Source organism: Neovison vison, chromosome 4 (genome assembly GCF_020171115.1).
Source record: "Neovison vison isolate M4711 chromosome 4, ASM_NN_V1, whole genome shotgun sequence".
Classification (NCBI taxonomy): domain Eukaryota; kingdom Metazoa; phylum Chordata; class Mammalia; order Carnivora; family Mustelidae; genus Neogale; species Neogale vison.
Genome location: NC_058094.1, coordinates 59,517,524 through 59,531,712, shown reverse-complemented (window position 1 = coordinate 59,531,712; position 14,189 = coordinate 59,517,524). Strand labels below are relative to the sequence as shown.

The following is a 14,189-nucleotide window of genomic DNA, read 5'->3' as shown; positions in this document are numbered from 1 at the left end:
CCCTCCTCTGCTCAGAAACCTAGAGTGGTTTATTCTACCCAAACTCTTTGATCAAGAATGTAAGTTTCTAGGGTGCCTAAGTGGAAGTGTCTGCCTTGGGTTCAGGTCATGATCTAGGGGTCCTGGCATTGAGCCCTGTGTTGGGCTCCCTGCTCTGCTGGGAGCCTGCTTCTCCCTTTCCTGCTCTCCCTGCTTGTGTGCTCTTCTCTCTCTCTCTCCCTCTCTCTGTGTCAAATAAATAAATACAATCTCAAAAAAAAAAAAAAGTTTAAATTTCCCCCTTTTCACACTACACAGGAAGAGGTCCATAGGGTGATGTTTTGTATTCCTGTCATAACTTTAAAAAAATTTTCATAATGTCCAGAGCCTTTGGTGTCCTGCAAATGAAGGGGGAGGATGTCCTCAAATTCCTTGCAGCAGGGGCTCACTTAGGTGGCACCAACCTTGACTTTGAAACAGAACAATGCATCTACAAAAGGAAATGTGATAGCATCAATATCATAAACCTAAAGAGAACCTGGGAGAAGCTTCTGCTGGCAGGTTGTGCCACCGCTGCTGTTGAAAACCTGGCTCCTGTCAGTGTCATATCATCCAGCGATACTGGCCAGTGAGCTGAGCTGAAGTACGCTGCTGCTTCTAGAGCCACTGCTATTGCTGGCCACTTTGTTCCTGTAGACGCCACTACCCAAGTCCAGGCAGCCTCTGGGAGCTGAGAATTCTAGTGGTTACTGATCCCAAGGCTGCCCACCAGCCTCTCAAAAAGGCATTTTACGTTAACCTGCCTACTGCCGCTCTGTGTAAAGCAGACTCTGCACTGTGTGGACATGGCCGTCCCTTGCAACAACAAAGGGGCTCACTCAGCCTGATGTGGGAGATGCTGGTCCAAGAAATTCTGCACATGCATGGCACCATCTCCCATGAACACCCATGGGATGTCATGCCTGATCTCTACTTCTACAGAGATTCTGAAGAAACTGAAAGAAAAAGAACAGGCTGCTGCTAAAAAACTGTAACCAAGGAGGAATTTCAGGGTGAATGGACTGCTTCGGCTCCTGAGTTCACCATCACTCAACCTGAAGTAGCTGACTGGTCTAAAGGCATGCAGATGCCCTTGGTGCCAATTTAGCAGTTCCCTACTGAAGACTGAAACACCCTGCCAGCCACTGAAGACTGGTCTGCAGCTCCCAGAGCTCAGGCCACTGAATGGGTAGAAACAACCACTGAGTGGTCTTAAGCTGCTCTTTTGCGAAGGCAAACACAATGGGAATGATGTTGATAAAAAGTAAGCAGTTTCTAAAAGTTAAAAAAAAAAAAAAAGTGAGGTCCTTTATAGCTCCTTTAAGAATTTAAAGGCCCATAAGATTCCTTTTCAGCCTCATATCCTACTGTATCCGACTGTCTTTCTTCATACAGGTTTAGCTCTGGCCCAAACCCACCCATTTCCATGATATGGTCGCTTGAAAGTTTCTCTGATTGTCACCAGTTAGAACAAAATTCTACTTCTTAATTCTCACAGAACTTTCTTCATGCCCCTCTTCTGTGGGCTTAGCCACATTTTATGTTGTCTTATAACTACACACAAGGAGTGTGTTTGATCTCCACTGGACAACACCTGAATGTATCTATATACCTGTGTCTGTTATCTTTGTATCCAGTTCATTCATGTTTTGGACAGGGAGGTTCTTGAACAAATGTTTTAGATCAATTAATTCTGCTGGGTACAGCTGGGAATATGAGACCAAAACTAAGTTCACGGGTCTAACTCTGTGATTGAATTAAATCTTGGGCTAGGTTTTGTTTTGTTTTTAAGATTTTATTTATTTATTTGACAGAGAGAAAGATAGGGAGCAGAAGCAGGAGGAGTGGGAGAGGGAGAAGCAGGTTTCCTGTGGAGCAGGGAGCCCAGCATGGGGCTCAATCCCAGGACTCTGGGAGCATGACCCGAGCTGAAGGTAGACACTTAATGACTGACCCAGGTGCCCCAAATCTTGGGCTAGTTTTGAACCTAATTTCTTGTTCAGATCTTTTATAATCAGGCTGAGTATGGGATAGAACATCAATGTCTTGACTGTCTTGACCACACTAAAGCTGAGACCTGATCAGTCTGGGCTTTAGTGTGGGTGACCCTTTGGGTTCCACATGCCCTTTCTGAAAGTAATGCCTACTGCATATGTGATGACAATGTTTGTATACTTCCTTTTCGTTACTGTGCAACTCTGTTGGCCCAGGAATGGAAGTGAAGAGGCAGGAGGAAGGGATGGGTAGGACACTATCACAGTGTGCGACCAAGTCTCTCAAATGAAATCAGAAGGGATGGGTCCTTCCTTGGTGTGACTGATGATTTGTAGCCAGTATGCTGGCAGCTTCCGAGTGCTAGGCTCATGGCTCTGGTCATCTCTCTCTTTACTTGTTCACCTCCACGTTTCCAGTTTCTGTTGGTTTAGTTAGTGATCATAGCACCTAGTTGATGCAAGGTACTAGAGCAGATACCGTAGAGCAATAAAGAGAAGTTTGTTATGGGCTCTGCCCTTTAGAAGTCTGTAATGTAACTGGGAAAGGAGGCATGTTCCAGATTGAAATAGGCATGAGGAAAGTCAATAATATAAAATGACACTGAACATATGACATAATCATAAGGGGAATCCAGCTACAAAATATTGGTGGTTCTGAGGAATAAATTGGCACACACAAAGAAATGCTATAAACATTGATTTAAACTCTTCTTTAAGACATGACCCAGTTCTCAGAAGTTCTTAAGCTTCTGTGAAGAACGCAATAAATTGCAAACCTTTGATTATAATTCAAACTCTGGTTATCTCTAGCCATCCAGCTTTAGGGCCTCTTTTCTAGGACTCAGTAAAATTGTTTATAAGGCATCCTGAAGGATAAGAAATAGTAGATCACTGAAGATATTAAAAATTGTCTTATTTGGGTAAAAGTCTCAAATTTTCAAAATACTAAAAATATTTTAGGGTCCAAATGAACAGGTACCCATTCTTGCATATTGCAAATTAAATTAAACCTGGAACATTTACTTGTTTCTGGCCAGAAAAAGATCCATGCATGTCTATTAATAGATGTAACCGTCTGGCATGAAGGCCATCCACCAAGAGGTACTAATTCTCCAGCAAGAATGTCCAAAGTGTTCAGTTGACTACCGAAATTAGAAAGGATTTTTTGAATTTAAAATGACTGGTACTTATGAAGGAGTCATAAAATCTATAAAAAGCTATCATTCATGCATCTTAATCAACAAACCAGGAAGCAGCAGCCGCAGCCTGAGTTCTAAACTTGGAAGCCCTAAGGGTTTGTGGTATGACGCTGGCTAGGATGGCTTCTCAGTATCCCAAATCACTCTCTCTGAAATAATGCTACTAATATTACCTATCTCAGGAACATGGAGAACTGAGGAGAGTTGAGACAAAGGGAGTGTTGTGTAATTATTAGCCTAATTTTGACGTATTTAAAAGGAACCACAGATGTGTAACTGTTTGAAGGGAATATGCAGACATCTGTCCTTTGGAAGTTAGGCATCCCAGTTTTGGATTGTCTAGCCCTACAGTTTCACCATGCTGAGCATTTTTTTGTCTGTTTCCCTTAGTGCAATTTAGAACATGGCCTTCAGCTGAGTACACACTTCTTTCTCCTGGAGATGTCTATCCTGACATCTGTCTCTCCAGTTTGCCTCCAAATATCATTCCCCCTGCTACTGATTTCACTTTTTTTTTTGCTTCCCTCCCTGGCTCTTCTTCCTCCTCCCACACCCGGGTGAGTGATCCCAAGGGAAAAAGAATTCTCTAGTTTCTTGTTTTGGGCTTCTCCATCAAGTCTCATTGACCTCTTGGTCATCTTAGCTCTGCTGGTTCTCCATGGGACAACTCAGCTTTGTCTTTTCTCTCCTGATAGTTATACTAGCTGAGACCCTTTTCCTGTATTCGAGAATATTCAATAATTCAGAGGGAACTTTTATTTAAAAAATAAAAAGAGGATAAGATTTTTTAAAAAAGATAATTTATAGAATCTTTAGACTCTTTATTTGAAAGAGAGAGAGAGCAAGAGAGAGTACATGTGAGTGGGGGAAGGTGTATAAATGGAGGAGAGAATCTCCAGCAGATTCCACACAGTATAGAGACGAACATAGAGCTCAGTCTCACCACCCTGATATCATGACCTGAGTCAAAATCAAGATTCAGATGCTTAACTGATTGAGCCATGCAGGCATCCCTGAATTTATAGATTCTACGATTCAATCCTAAGTTAACCACAGATTTGCTTAGTTGCTACAATTTCTGTATTTTCTTCCTGGATCCTTTTCCTGTGTGCAGGCCAGCGCGGGGTGGATGCTAGTCTTAATCTGCCTGACTTTTTTGGTCTCTTATGGATTCTGGTGACCCTGTTGCTGAGTCCAGGAAGATTGAACTATCCTTGATCTTTTCTTTGTAAGGTCCCTCAGCTTTATTCTTTGATTTGTGGTTCTTGAGAGCTCAAGAAGTTCTCTTATTTTAAACAAAATAAACAAAACAGCAATAACAACCCAACACTTTTCTTGATTACTTACTTTAATCCAGGGCTGTGGTACCTGGTTTGAGGCATAAAAAGAAAAGCAAGGCAATTGCTGAAGTAGCTCACAGTTTAGTGAGAAAGAGGGGTCGTACCCATAGATTTACAGTAGGATTGGGCAAAAACTTTGGCTGATAATTTTTTTTTGATTACTCAACACCTGGACCTCCTTCTGTTCTTGAGGATCTGTAATAGATAGCATCTTCATGCCAGTCAAGGCCTTCCTCAGCCTCTAGAGAAACTGTAGAAATTCTTTCATTTCATCCACTTCTAGAAACTGTAGAAATTCTTTCATGTCCCCAGCAGGACAGATGCTCAGGCAATCTTAATCTCCTGCTTAGGATTTTGAATAGTGGAAAGAGATAAAGATACAGGAACTAGGGAGAAATGTTTTTTAAGGTGGTAGCCTCAGAGTGGGCATTTGGTTCTAGCCTATTGATTAGCGTCTCTGGACTTCTGGGTGTTGACACAAAATGAAAAAACCTTTTAGAATCTCTAAAAGTTGGAGAGTTTTATTTGAGCCCAAGTTGGGACAGTTGCCCGGAAAAAAGTGCTCTGGAGAATGAAGTTTTTAAATGGTTATATACTCTTTTACGTCTTGTAAAAGCTCAAAAGATAATAAATTAGCTTATAGGCAGGAATCATAAATTTTAACATCAAAGAATACAGGAAGTAAGAGCATTGATCAGTATCTTAAGGACAAGATGGTTTTCCTTTAGGCTACTCATGTATAAAGCAGGTGCATAATGTATGTTTGGTGGGCCATAAATCAGGCTTGTTGTTTAAACAAAGTTTATGGGCAGTCATGCTGACTTAGAAAGGAATCTAGGACGCCTGGGTGGCTCAGTGGGTTAAGCCGCTACCTTCGGCTCAGGTCATGATCTCAGGGTCCTGGGATTGAGTCCTGCATCAGGCTCTCTGCTCAGCGGGGAGCCTGCTTCCCTCTCTCTCTCTCTGCCCGCCTCTCCATCTACTTGTGATTTCTCTCTGTCAAATAAATAAATAAAATCTTAAAAAAAAAAAAAAAAAGAAAGGAATCTAAATTGCTTCTCCTGTATCTCAGGCCTTAAAAGAGTTGTTTTTGTTTTGTTTTGTTTTGTTTTTGTTTTTGCTTGTCTCATGATAGGTCCTCAATATCTTCTAATGTATGTTTATTTTTGCCTTAAGTTATTCAGACTTTTTTTAATGTTTAAAATAGCTTTGATACAGACGTTAATAATGATGCAGACAACAGATCCTCGGAAAGAGAGAGAAGAAAAATTAAAATTGGGAGGAGGACAGTAAAAACTCCACTAGTATTAGGTTAATCATGGGATTCTGGCAACTCTTAATATGATAGAGGTCTGAAGGCAGATGGCCCCCAAATGGACCACTTTAGCATGCTGGGCTGAAAACAACCAAAGCCCAAAAGGAGCAGTAAGGAATTTAACCTCTCCCCACCCCAACTACCTGAAAGAATTTAGAAGAGGATCTGTCTGCTCCAGGAGGAGAGCTGTCACCACAGATAACTACATTATGATATGAACTCGGTATGGGAGACAGGGAGGGACCCAGTAAGACCTGTTTGATTAAAGTTGTCTTTATATCCCATTGTTTCTGAATGGTCGAGCAAACATTTGTTTACCAAAATTGCATTCCTTCCCTTTGAAGTTCCAGGCCCCTATCCCTTTGGCCCAGAGCATTACCCCATCCTTAGTTCAGGATGACATATACCTCATTTTGTCTGTCTTTAGAATTTTGTGTCTGTATGGATTCCCTATATGTTTGAAGTTAAATTTTTCTCCTGTTAACCTGTCTCATATCAATTTAATTCTTAGTCTAGCTAGAAGAATCTTAAAAGAGGAAATTTTTTTCTCCCCAACAATATGAAGTGGCAAATACGAATTAAATTATTGTCCATCATTATCTGTAATGAAGCATTCATTGAAGGCAAGATTTGGGGGACCACATTACTGTGGACATAGAATATGAAGGTATGAGGACCCAAGTGTAGTGGGTGGAATGGGTTCTTCTAGAAAACCCAAAGAAGGAGAATGATAAGCACAAATATTTATAAATCCTCAGCTGAAGGCAGAGACTGCACTCCTTGACTTTTTATGACCCCACGTAAAAAAACAAAAAACAAAAAACTCTTACCACCTAAAGCTGCATGGTTGATATAGCCGAAAACCAAATTCAAAGTTTATGTAAGTTGCTGAATTACATTAGTCAGAGCTACACATTTGTCAACCTTTGACCAAAAAAACACAAGTAGCTTTAAATGTTCTTGACCACAGCCCTTGTAAGACATTTATCTTACATCATGACCCAGCCTGCTTGCACACACACGCTGCTTGATACAACTGAAACAAAGTTGTCATGAAATAATATTTACCTTTATTATAAGCAAAGTGTTCTTCTACTTTTATGCTATTTTAAAAATTCTGCTTATAACCAACTAAATTGAAAACATTGTGTTATAGGGAGAATTAGAATGAAGAAGTATGGGTGAAAAGTGAAGGACTCAGAGAGGTAGCTGGACCCCCAGACTCCAGTGAGCCTTATCAGTCAAAGCAGCCCAGTTTCCCATGTTGTGGGGCAGGGTACATACCCTCACCTGAAGACTGCAACTCCCTCCCAGTGTGAAACCAGTTCTTCTCAGAACTTACCCACTCACCTCCATCTACTGGAAGGAGGTCTAGGTGCTGGGTAATAAAAAAAAAAAAAAAAAAGATTGTCAGCCAAAAGCTTTTGCCCCATCCTACTATATATTTCTAAACCCGTAACTGGTATCGGACCTCAGCTTGTCCCAGGAGCCTGATGAAATGGTGAAGTTGGGAAGGGGAGGTCTCCCTAACGAAGAAGAATAGGACTATTAATTTCTGTCACCAGAATACTAGAGAATGTATGTGGAAATAAATTCTGATGGGATGCTTCCCAACCAAGGAAGAAGAAATCTAATTTTAAATCAGACTGAGTTTACTGATAAGGCTGGACTTACCAGAGATTCTGGGATCAGTTTAGTAGCTGAAAATCATTCCAATATTTAGCTTGATTAGTTGACCAAAAAAAAAAAAAAAAGTGGCCTCAGTTGGCAGCTCCCATCAAATGAAACTGATGTGTATAAGCAGGGGGAGGAAGGAATTCAAAGAGCTAGGAGTCCTGGAGTGATGTTGTCACGTGCAGTCTTCCAACCATCAGCTAGTTATACGCCCTCAGGAAGACACAGAGGACGCTCCCTTTGCAGTTCCTTGAGAAATACATTGATGAGGGGACTCCTGGATCTATGAAAAGTTCACAGTTACTGTTACCTGAAGGCCAGAATTGCTTGAAGAAATGTTGTCACTGAAATGTGACCTATGATTTCATCAGCAAGATGAGGAAGCTGAAGAGGCCCCATCCAAGTGCAAACAGCAGAGTTTACCATGGTAAACAGCAGATGGAGCATGGCAGTATATTCTTTCAAAATTAAAAGACAAATTGCTGGGGCACCTGGGTGGCTCAATGGGTTAAAGCCTCTTCCTTTGGCTTGGGTCATGATCCCAGGGTTCTGGGATTGAGCCCCGCATCTGGCTCTCTGCTCAGCGGGGAGCCTGCTTCCCTTCCTCTCTCTGCCTGCCTCTCTGCCTACTTGTGATCTCTTTCTGTCTAATAAATAAATAAATTCTTTAAAAAAAAAGACAAATTTCTGCCTATTGCACCTCTACTATTAAGAAAAAGAGACAACAACTGGTATTTATTGAGTATTTACACAATATGTCAACCACTGAACCCTCATAACACCATGAGGTAGGTACTCCTATGATCTCCATTTTACAGGTGAGCAAAGCAAATCACAGAGGTTAAAAACCTTGCCCGACATCTTGTGGCCACTAAATTGCGGAGCTAGGATTCTATTCCTGGACTTCTTATTATATTCTATCCATATTACAGTCTATCCAATGTTTGATTTTAAAGGCAACCTATGCCCAAAGATGGATTTGCCATGAAGCTATTCAGACTTAAGTCTCTGGGATGCTATTCTGCACGGGCTTCTTTCTTTCACTTTGACTCCTTGATCTCACTTTCCCTTATGTCAGGTGGTTTTGGAAGCCCTGTTAGCAATTTTAGGACCTGGCTAAGGGGAAACTGGGGATTCATTTTGTTTAGTGGTGTGTATTTCTGTGGTTTATAGCCACTCTGTTGGATCCTGCCGAGGGCACCACAATACATTTAGTTGTCATGTCTTTTAGGCTTCTTCTGGCTGTAGTAATTTCTTAGACTTTTCTTGTTTTTGATGAACTGATAGTTTTGAGAAGTGTTGGTCAGGTATTTTGTAGAATGCCTCTCTGTTGGAATTTTCTTTTCTTTCTCTCTCTCTATATAAAAATTTATATATATACAAATCTATATATTTATATTATATGCTTATATATAAATAAATATTTATTTTATTTATTATAATTATATAATATATATTTATATTATATATAAATATATATTTGTGTATATAAATTTATCTATAATATTTATATTATATATTATATATTTATATATTATTATATATTTATATATTCTTTTTATTTATTTAAGAGACAGAGACAGACAGAGATAGTGAGAAGGAGCATGAGTGGGGAGGAGAGGGTGAAGCAGGCTTCCTGCTGAGCAAGGAGCCTGATGTGGGGCTTAATCCCAGGACGCTAGGCTCATGACCTGGGCTGAAGGCGAATGCTTAACTGGCTGAGGCACCACTCTTCTGTTGGACTTCTCTTATGGTTAGATGGTTTTATGTATTTTTGGGAGAAAGACTGCAGAGGTAAGATGCCATTGTCATTATATCAACATACTATCAACATGATTTATCACTGTTGATGTTGACCTTGATCATTTAGCTGAGGTAGTGTGTGCCATGTGTCTCCACTGTAAAGTTAGTCTTTTTTCCTTCCTTCAATATTATAGTCCTTGGGTAAAGTCACTATGCATAGCCTACACTTAAGGAGTAGAAAGTTGTGGTCCTCCTCCTTGAGGGTAGATAGTTGATAAAAATTATTTTGAATTCTTCTGCACAAGAGGCTTGTCTCTTCTCTTCCATTCATTTATTCAATTATGTATTTATATAAGTATAGACTCATATATTTATTTTACACTTGGGATTATAATCCAGAACTTTTAAATTTATTTTGTGACTCAAATTGTTCCAGCTTTGGCCATCGGGACTGTTTCAGTTGGCTCCTGTGTCCCTCTGGCATAAGTAAGCACTTCCTTACTTTTTGGCAGAACAAGATCCTCCAAGCTCATTTTCTTCCCAGTCCTAGAATCAGCCATTTCTCCAAGGAGCTGTAGTTCCTTTTACATGAGAAACCCCGATTTGGAGGTTTAGGTGCTCCTTGCTGTTGAGGGGTATTGCTTCTACGTGGCACGTTTTTTAAGGGTATGGAAGTGACTTCAAAGTATGGTCCACAGACTAGAAGCACCATTTTCACTTGAGGGCTTATTAAAAATATAGTCAGAGGTCCCAGACCCACTGAATTAATATCTGTGAGTTTATGAGATTGCAATGTGATTTGTTTGTTTTTTTTTACTTTTTTTTTCCAATTTATTTATTTTCAGAAAAACATTATTCATTATTTTTTCACCACACCCAGTGCTCCATGCAAGCCGTGCCCTCTATAATACCCACCACCTGGTACCCCAACCTCCCACCCCCCCCGCCACTTCAAACCCCTCAGACTGTTTTTCAGAGTCCATAGTCTCTCATGGTTCACCTCCCCTTCCAATTTACCCAAATTCCCTACTCCTCTCTAACGCCCCTTGTCCTCCATGCTGTTTGTTATGCTCCACAAATAAGTGAAACCATATGATAATTGACTCTCTCTGCGTGCAATGTGATTTGTACCAAACATTCAAGTTCGAGAAGCACTGGCCAGAACTCAGTCCCACTGCCCCACCTGCAATGGAAGCTGGAATTGTGTGCCCCGAAGTAGGGGGGAAAAAGTGGCAAACACATTGTGCTATCGCTACAATTACCTACTCAAATATTTGCTCGGTATCGGTGTTCTATTTAGAAAATTAATGCTTAAAACCCCCATTTTATTTTTGTACTTGCTCTTCCATTATATTAGTTCTTTTAACATAAAACATTCCTTCATGTATTCAAATACTTAGTCATCAAGTACCTGCTCTGTTTCTGGCAGTATTCTGAGTACCTGGGTTGCACAGTGAACAAAAGGATCAACATTCCTGCCTTTAAACAGCTTGCAGTTCATGTGGTAGAGGGTACAGGAAAACTGTTAATAAAGAAAAGTAAGGCAAGTCAAGAGGTAGAGAGCAGTGGAGAGAATGGGGGAAGGCTGCTGATGGAATAGAATGACCGTGTCATCTGAGCAGAGATCTGAACAAAGGGAACAAGTGGGGCCTGTGGCTCTTTGGGGACATTCCAGGTGAAAGGAGCACTAGGCGGGGTCTTCTTAAGAGCCAAAACCCATTTAGGTTAAAATTTTCCATCTCAGTTCTAAAGTCAGGTGTCAAAATACTCAGGGGTAGACAACTTTTGGATCTCGGACTGATTTTTGTTTTCTTGTTTGTTTCCATTGAGATTTTTGACACTATCTAGATCCCGCTACGTTATCATGGCCTGTTGTCATCAGTGCCTGTGATATGTTAACGCTCCTTTTACAGGCCATGAAAGACCCTACTATGGTCATTCTCAACCTTTTTCATTTTAGGACCCATTTATATTCTTGAAATATTAGTGAGGGTTCCAAAGAGGGTTTTTTTTTTTTTTTAAGATTTTTATTTATTTATCTGACAGAGAAAGAGAGAGAGAGAGAGCAGGAGTGGGGAGGAGGGGCAGAGGGAGAGGGATAAGCATGTCCCTGACATGACACAGGACTCTCTCCCAGAAGACTGAGATCGTGACCTGAGCCAAAGGCAGAATGAGCCACCCAGGCGCCCTGAGCATCCTAAAGAGTTTTTGCTTATATGGGTTTCCTGTGTAGATATTTGTTACATTAAGAATTAAATCTAAGAACTATTTATTAAATCATTTAAAAATAAGAACCCATTATATAGTAACATAAATGTATTTTTTATGAAAATGTTTTTCAAAACAAAAACAAAATTGAGTGCCTTTTTGCAAAATGCGTTGCATTTTTGCTTATCTCTTGGATGCCAGCTGAATTCCTCTGTCTGCCTCTTCTGCTTCTGAAGTGTTACAGTGTCATAAGTCATGTAACATCTGGAAAACCTCAGTTTATATCTGTGATAGAATATGAGTAAAAGGCAAATAACAGGTTAGCATTATTACAAAACAGTTTTGACGTCAAGGATACCCCCCAAGGACCCCCATAAGAGTCTTAGGTCCCCAAGGGTTCCTAAAGAGAGTTTGACAACCTTTTCCTTAACCTATTCCAGCTTCATTATTCTACCTTGGGTGAATCATTGAACTTTTCTGTGCCTGAATTCCCTCATTTTGAAAATGCTTACCTTGATCGCTTCTTGACCTTTTGGCTAAGATAAAGTGTAAAATGCTTGCCTTGAGGAGTTGATGTGATACACTTAAAACCATGTACTCCAAAGTCATCAGCATTATTTTAAAATTAGGACTATTTTTTATCTGTGATGCTGCTTACATACAGGATTTATTTTTGTGCCACTTCCTGGTCAGAAATTCACCCCCTCCTTAAAATCTTGTTATGGAAAAATTAGTCCTGGGGCAAAAAGTATTAAAAACTCACACATTGTTCTTTTCCTTTTTTGAACAACATTTTTTTTTTCCTTTCACTATATTTAAACCTCCATTGAGATTTTTTTCATATTGATAATCTCCTTGTGATCAGGGCTGGGAAAAACATGTCCTTCCTCTCCCCAAGAGAAACATGTCTGTACGTGACAATTCTCCAAACATAGATCTCATTTGCTATTTTTTCTCGCTAGTGATCTGAATTCCTGAGAAGTCCAGGAACAAAACTGCCTTCAGCCACTGTAATAATTCCTTAGGGATCATGGACTTTCAGCATTTCTTTCTTGTATAACCATTTTGCATATTCGATATAATTGTCATGAAAGCATTGTGAATGACAAGTGTCAATCAAGAGCACTAAATAGAATGTTGACCCCCCCACCCCCCCACATGCTGATTGGAATGATTTCTCTCCTAATTCAGGCCGTTTGGCATTTGCATTCCGTTGTTTGATTTCACCATGTGGGTTAAAATGAAAACGCTTCACGTCACTTAAGCAACAGATGTTCCACGCATGCAAAGTTTTGCAGTCTTGTAATAACCATCTTAAATGTAAAAGAACTTCAAACAGTAATAATACTAGGATAATCCAAGAAGCATTAGCAGTCTTCTCTTCACCCACCCTGAAAAGGGGAAGCATTTATGTAAGTAATTAGTTTACCATAGTAAATAATCCACTGACATTTATAAGAAGCATTCCTATTGGAGCTTGGAGTAAAATATTATGTTACATGTTAAACTATAAATAGGATGAATCCGGGTGCCAGGCCCAGTTTTAAAACACTACGGAAAATAAGTGCGCTCCATCTGGGGAAAATGGGTGTTACACGTCCCCTGTACACAAGTGTCCGATTGCTCAGCTCAGGTTCCCTATAGCTGCTGTGGAAACCTGACAATGCATCTCACTTTGCAGCACAGCTCTACAAGGTAGCTAGAAAAGGGAGTGAGCGTTTCTCTTGGGGGGGGGGCGAAATGTGCAAGATGAAAGTAAACAAAATTTGTAACCAATTTTTAAAGAAGGAGATTCTGTCGACATTTAAGTGAATAAAGAAAACAGCATTTCCTACATAAGGGAATTTTTAGTTTCTACTTGCAGCTTCGATGATTTGAAATGTTTATACAAGGAAATCATATGATGCTCTAGATCATTTTATTGGAGTTTATGTTAGTCTCAGAAATCAGTGCATTTAGTGATTTTCTTCCAAACTGCACAAGTGTAGCAGGATTAAAGTCCAGACTAGAAAAGTGAATGATGGAACAGAATCTCTATGTAGAGAGAGCTTCTCAAGGCCATGGCTTTGGGTGAAGCCTAAACGAGGTGCTCATTTGAAGACCTAATTAAGAGGGAGTGAGGAGAGGAATAGAAACGAGAACCAGTATTTTTAGGGCTCATCCAGGGATTGCCAAGGAAGCAGCTGCCTTTCCAGGATATAAGAAGGGACCAGAGATTCTCCCTTGCCCCATTCCTGAAATTCCTACCAGGAGAGCCACACATTCAAATTAAATTTTCCTTTGTTGAATGATCCCATTCCTGTGTGTGAAAACATATCGATTCATTCAACTCATTGATTCAACATTTCCTGTGACTCATGAGTTATTCTGGAAATGTAAAGATGTCAGAAAAAGAAAAAGTTGTTTCCTATCTTAAGAAGTTCCTAGTCTAGTGAAGTAGAGAAAGATAAGAAAACAAATGATGCCTGTCTTAGTCAGTTTGGGCTGCCATATTGAAATACCACAGACTGGGTGGCTTAAACAACAGACTTTTATTTCTCACAGCCCTGGAGCTAGATCAAGGTGCTGGCAGATTCTGGTCCTGGTGAGACCTGTCTTCCTGGCTGAGTCTTCGTGCGGCAGAAAAAGAGAGGGCGAGAAGGGAAGAGAGAGAAAGTGACCTCTTACGGTGTCTCTGCCTCTTCCTATAAGGACACTG

At 40.2% G+C, this 14,189-nt stretch overlaps 1 pseudogene; it reads left to right on the top strand.

The window, feature by feature from the left end:
* The first annotated feature begins 309 nt into the window (after nucleotides 1-309).
* LOC122903935 lies at nucleotides 310-1,266 on the top strand (annotated as a pseudogene).
* The last annotated feature ends 12,923 nt before the right edge of the window (nucleotides 1,267-14,189 follow it).